Source organism: Pelophylax lessonae (genome assembly GCF_965119305.1).
Source record: "Pelophylax lessonae genome assembly, chromosome: 2".
Lineage (NCBI taxonomy): Eukaryota > Metazoa > Chordata > Amphibia > Anura > Ranidae > Pelophylax > Pelophylax lessonae.
The window spans coordinates 268,176,075-268,182,074 of NC_138769.1; positions in this window are offsets into that span (position 1 = coordinate 268,176,075).

A 6,000-nucleotide genomic window follows, 5' to 3' on the forward strand; every position below is an offset into this window, starting at 1 on the left:
TTCACAAAGGAAACGGGGGGCTACACTAACCCAGTTTGTAATGCTAAACTAAATAATACACCTCAGGAAGTACCCCCATGGCTAATAGAGAATAGACTTAGAACTAAACTAGAGAAACTTAACATAAATAAATCACCGGGACCGGATGGCTTGCACCCGAGGGTTCTTAAAGAGCTCAGCCAGGTGATTGCCAGACCGCGATCAGATTCTATCAGAGGCACGTAAGCATCCTGATTTGCGAAATGAAAATTCTTCTATCCTTCGGTTTCCTGACTTCTCAGCAGAAGAGGAAACGTTCACAGATATCCGACACTGTCTTCGTGAGAAGAATGTGAAATACAGTATGTTATATCCGAGCTGCCTTCGAGTGCAACATGTGGGTACTCTCTGTTTTTTCTACACCCCGGCGGATGCTGATGATTGGTTGTCCAAGGTGCAGTAAGAGCTGACTATGATCCTGCTTGGCCTTTCTATTCTATAATATATTTTTTTTTTCTTGGTATATACGGCTTTTTTTGTGTCCTTCCTTCTGCTCGTAACCATGTTTATGGATTTTACCCATGATGTTTGGCGCATTGACCCTGTCAATCCCGATGGTTCTCGGATTTAAGATAACTGCATAGAGGGCTACCTTCAGCTAAAATTCCCTGGCAAACTTCTATGTGCTCTGCATATAGGAGAGGCACACTGACTGCTGACCTAATAGGATATGATCCTTCTCCCTATATGCATGAACTGCTGACAGCCAAAACATCTCCTTGCCCTTGAACTCTGATGTCTCTCTCTGTACAATTCTTTAACCTCTTCTTTATTTTTGTCCTGCCATTGGATCTATCTAGTTCAGAAGACCTATGAACGTGTGCCAGATTACCTCCCACCACAGCAGTGGTTGTTTTGAGTCTCTTTTTTCCCTTTTCTTGTTTTCTATTTTGTTTCTTTTCAGCAGAAGGAATCAACACCAACAGAGGAGTCCCTCTTTTAGTGCCGGTTCACACTAGGGCGACCTGTGAGGCGACCTGGTCGCCTCACAGGTCGCCTCCCATAGGGAAGCTGCGGACCCGTTCTAATAGGAGCGACACAAGTCACTCCGACCTAGAAAAAGGGTCCGGAGCTTCTTTGGGGCGGCCCGGAGGCGACCGCCATAGACTTCAATGTTATGAAGTCCGTGGCGGCCGCTCCGAGGTCGCGGCGCGCTGCTCGCACCGTGACCTCGGAGGTCGCGGTGCGAAGTAGCGTCGCTTCAATGTGAACCGGCGCTTAGCCTCGATCCTCACAGAAGAAGAAAAAGACGTTAATATTATTATGGGTTTAGAACTGACTTAGCCAGTTAAGTTGGGATTTTGCTAGTCAGTGGAGAAGTTCTTATGCCGGTTTAAGTTTGTGACAATTTACCTGCTCGGACATTCCGTATTATCTGGTTATTTCTTACCTATTTGGTATACCATGACTTAATTTTGCAAAACTCTCCCACTGCCTCTGTGCCCCATCGAGAACAATTGATACTGGTTGTGAGGGCAGACATCAGGCATTGGTCTCAGTAATTACTCTTTACACCTAGTCATTATGGGTATGATGCAACTTAAACTGACTTCATGGAACATATGAAGCCTCAATAATAAATGTAACCGATCACTACTATTTACTTAAATTCTCATAAGCCACACATCCTGTTTCTTCAAGAAACACACCTCACGGGAAATAAGGTTTTGGCTCTGCGCAGATCCTGGGTCAAACAGGCATTTCATGCTACATACTCCTCCTATGCAAAGGGTGTAGCAATCTTAGTCAATAAGTCGCTTCCCTGTAGAGTTGAAAGAGTCATTACAGATCCCGGAGAGCGCTATGCTATACTACTTTTGGGCATACATAATGTCCTATGGACCTTTCCTAATGTATACCTGTTAAGTACCTATGAGGTAAAAGTCTGAAGTGGAGTTTGAGTGCTGAGGATTCAGGCAAAAATGTAGTCAGAGAGATCGGGCCGATAACAGATCGGGCAAAGCGGTATGCAAACAAAATCCAAAGAATGGTCAGGCAGGCGGAGGTTATACACAAGCTGGCGGTGAAGTACGCAATCGGCAGGCTGAAGAGGAGTCAAGAATTCAGGCAAAAGTTCATACATGGTAATTAGTCAAAGAGCATACAGCACATCCAGGGAGATAATCCAAACAAACAGGCACTGAGAAACAGGAAGTGTTGCTATTTATGGGCTGGTTAAATTGTACATTGTTCGCAGTTGGCAGCAGGTGGGGCTAGTGAGTCGGAGGCAAAGCATCAGGCTGAATAATAACTGCAAAGACTCCAGAGCTGGTTGAAGGACACCCAGGTACATGACAATTTGTGAGAAATTGGCTCCTTACCAAAGTACACATATCATGTTTGGAGGGGATTTCAATTATTTTCTTGATCCAACTCTAGACACCTCCAACCCCCTGCTGACCAGAATCTGGTGCAATGGGCACAACCTTTTGCTCTTACAGAAACTTTGGAGATGGAAACATGCCAACACCAAATTTTTTTCCCACATATCGGCCTCACACAGATCAAGCTCTCGCATTGATCTGACATTTGGTAGTTCCCCAGTATTACTAAAGATATCTGAAGCTTCCTATCTTCCAGCAGGTTTGTCCTACCATTAGCATCTGGAATTATGTTTTTGAATTAGTGAAAAGAGAGATCCGGGTATGTGGAGGTTAGCCCCTAGCTGGGTGCAAAATGAGGAAATTCATGAGCTAATTTCTCCCTAAATTGACTCATACTGGTCCATTAATATCGACTCTGCCCCCCCAAATAGTGGTGTGGGATGCATTTAAGGCAACAGTATGGGGGTGTCACGTACCTGGGAGGAGTCTGAGTTGACGAGGTCGGCCTCTCTTATATCTCCTGCCCAGACCCCACTGAAGGTAAGACAGAGGGTGTCAAGGGCCAGGAGGGACACTAGTGCCTGTGGTTGTTGATGGATCAGGATAGGCTGCTGGTCCGGATCCCGGAAACTGGAACATGCAATGATGTATGGAACAGGTGCAGCAGATAGCCAGGCAAGCACTCGGGTAGCTCTGAGAGACAAGGTTTGAGACAGAGTCAGAGTAAAAGGAAAGCTAGGGTCATCAACAGGCGGTGCAGCAGGGTACCAAATCGTAAAGCAGAGCCAAAGTCAGGGACGGAGCCGGGTCAGGTTTAGCAGAGAAGCAGAAGCAGAATCCAAGTCCAAGTTCAGAACAAGCCAGGTCAGCAACAGGGAAGCATACAGGTATCATCAGGTCACAGGAAACAGCTGAAGATCAGTCAGCAAAGGAAACAGGATTGAACTTCCTTTAAATAGCCTGTCTGGCACCACGCCCATTAGTCATTCTTCTGGGAATAGCCTGTGCATGGCCACGCCCCAGATGTCTCACAGGGATTCCCTGACAGGGGGGAATATATCTCAGTGAATAGGGCCACAAGGAATGACTATTCCGCCTAGACAGTACACTTGAAGAAGTGTGAAACTGAAGCCTTTGCTGTTAATCCCACTTCAGAGGCCAAATCGCTTTGGCTCAGGCCAAAAGGGATATCAAACTCTATTATATCAATCTCACCCAAAATGCTATCTGAACTCAGACCTGAAGAATTGTTGAATCTGGCAATAAAAATGGCAGACTTCTAGCTAATTTGGTGGCAGAAACCCATTTCCAGTCTGTAGTATTGGAGCTTCAATTGGCAACAGGAGAACGAACTTCTGGACTACAGACTATGCTAAAGGAATTCAGTAAATCTTTTGCAAACCTATACAGCCAAGCCCTAGCTTCTACTGAATTGGATATACTTGCCGAGCTTCAGTGCCTTTCTTCTCCCACTCTGGCGCCCAAAAGGACTATTACACTAGAGACCCAGATCTCATTACTTGAAATTGAAAAGGCAATATCCTCCTTCCCCACTGCCAAAACCCAGGGCCCAAACGTTTGGCCCAGAGACTTCAAAACATTTATGCAGCCTGTTTTGATAATTCATCGATACCCCCCTCAATGTACCAAGCTCATATAGTTTTAATTCCAAAACCAGGGGAGAACCTGTAAATCTGCTCCTCCTATAGACCAATATCTTTCCTGTACTATGACCTTAAGATACTAACGAAGGTTCCTGCCACCAGATTGATGAAGGTCATGTCGGTTTTAGTGGATATACAGTATCTCACAAAAGTGAGTACACCCCTCACATTTTTGTAAATATTTATTTTATTATCTTTTCATGTGACAACACTGAAGATATTACACTTTGCTACAATGTAAAGTAGTAAGTGTACAACTTGTATAACTGTAAATTCACTGTCCCCTTTAAATAACTCAACACACAGCCATTAATGTCTAATACACTGGCAACAAAAGTGAGTACACCCGTAAGTGAAAATGTCCAAATTGTGCCCAATTAGCTATTTTCCCTCCCCAGTGTCATGTGATTCGTTCGTGTTACAAGGTCTCAGGTGTGAATGAGGAGCAGGTGTGTTAAATTTGGTGTTATCGCTCTCACTCTCTCATACTGGTCACTGGAAGTTCACCATGGCACCTCATAGCAAAGAACTCTCTGAGGACCTGAAAAAATAATAATAAAGATGGCCTAGGCTATAAGAAGATTACCAAGACTCTGAAACTGAGCTGCAGCGCGGTGGCCAAGACCATACAGCAGTTAAACAGGACAGGTTCCACTCAAAACAGGCCTCACCATGTTCGACCATAGAGGTTGAGTGCATGTGCTCATCGTCATATCCAGATGTTGTCTTTGGGAAATAGACGTATGAGTGCTGCCAGCATTGAAGGGGTGGTCAGTGCTCAGACCATACGCCGCAAATTGGTCTGCATTCTCTTCTAAAGATGGTGCACAAGAAAGCCAGCAAACAGTTTGCTGAAGACAAGCAGACTAAGGGCATAGATTCCTGTAACCATGTCCTGTGGTCTGATAAGACCAAGATAAACCTTATTTGGTTCAGATAGTGTCAAGCGTCTGTGGCGGCAACCAGGTGAGGAGTACAAAGACAAGTGTGTCTTGCCTACAGTCAAGCATGATGGATGGAGTGTCATGGTCTGGGGCTTCATGAGTGCTCCTGACACTGGGGAGCTACAGTTCATTGAGGGAAACATGAATGCCAACATGTACTGTGACATACTGAAGCAGAGCATGATCTCCTCCCTTCAGGGACTGGGCCGCAGGGCAGTATTCTAACATGATAATGACCCCAAACACACCTCCTAGATGACCACTGCCTTGCTAAAGAAGCTAAAGGGGTAAAGGCGATGGACTGGCCAAGCATGTCTCCACACCTAAACCCTATTGAGCATCGGTGGGGTATCCTCAAATGGAAGGTGGAGGAGTGCAAGGTCTCTAACCTCCACCAGCTCCGTGATGTCATCATGGAAGAGTGGAAGTGGTCTCCAGTGGCAACCTGTGAAGCTCTGATTAACTGAATCCAAAAAATATGAGGTGTGTAGCGCCAAAGGATAAATACAATAAATACAAGCAAGGTGTAACAAATGATGAAAAGTATATCTGTGAATAAATAGATAGATATAAATATGTATCACAATAAAGGTGCAAGTGCTCTTAAATTATGTGGTAATAAAATGATGCAGGTTATAAAAACAAATTCCGTGAATATTGAAAATATTACAATAAACAAGAAGTGTCACAATAAGTGCTTGTGGGAATAAAAATAGATCTAATGGTCACGCATAAGCATACACAAGTGGGAATTTAAATAGGTGCAAAAAGTCCATAAAAAGTGGGTAATTTCTTCTATGCTGTGCTGGTATCAAGTGACCAAGTGCTGGTGCTTCAATATCATAAAGTGACTTGGTGCATTAATAGTAAGGCTGGCCGCTCACCTCCTGGTTTGGCTCAAGTTATAATGAGCCAAACCCGCTTTTTGCACACACAGGTGCTAATAGGTACGGATAGGTTGCTTCCTCTTGTCCTCCCTCTGGATAAAGGTGCTTCAGGTAGGATAAAAATGGCCAGATCTGCAGTGTC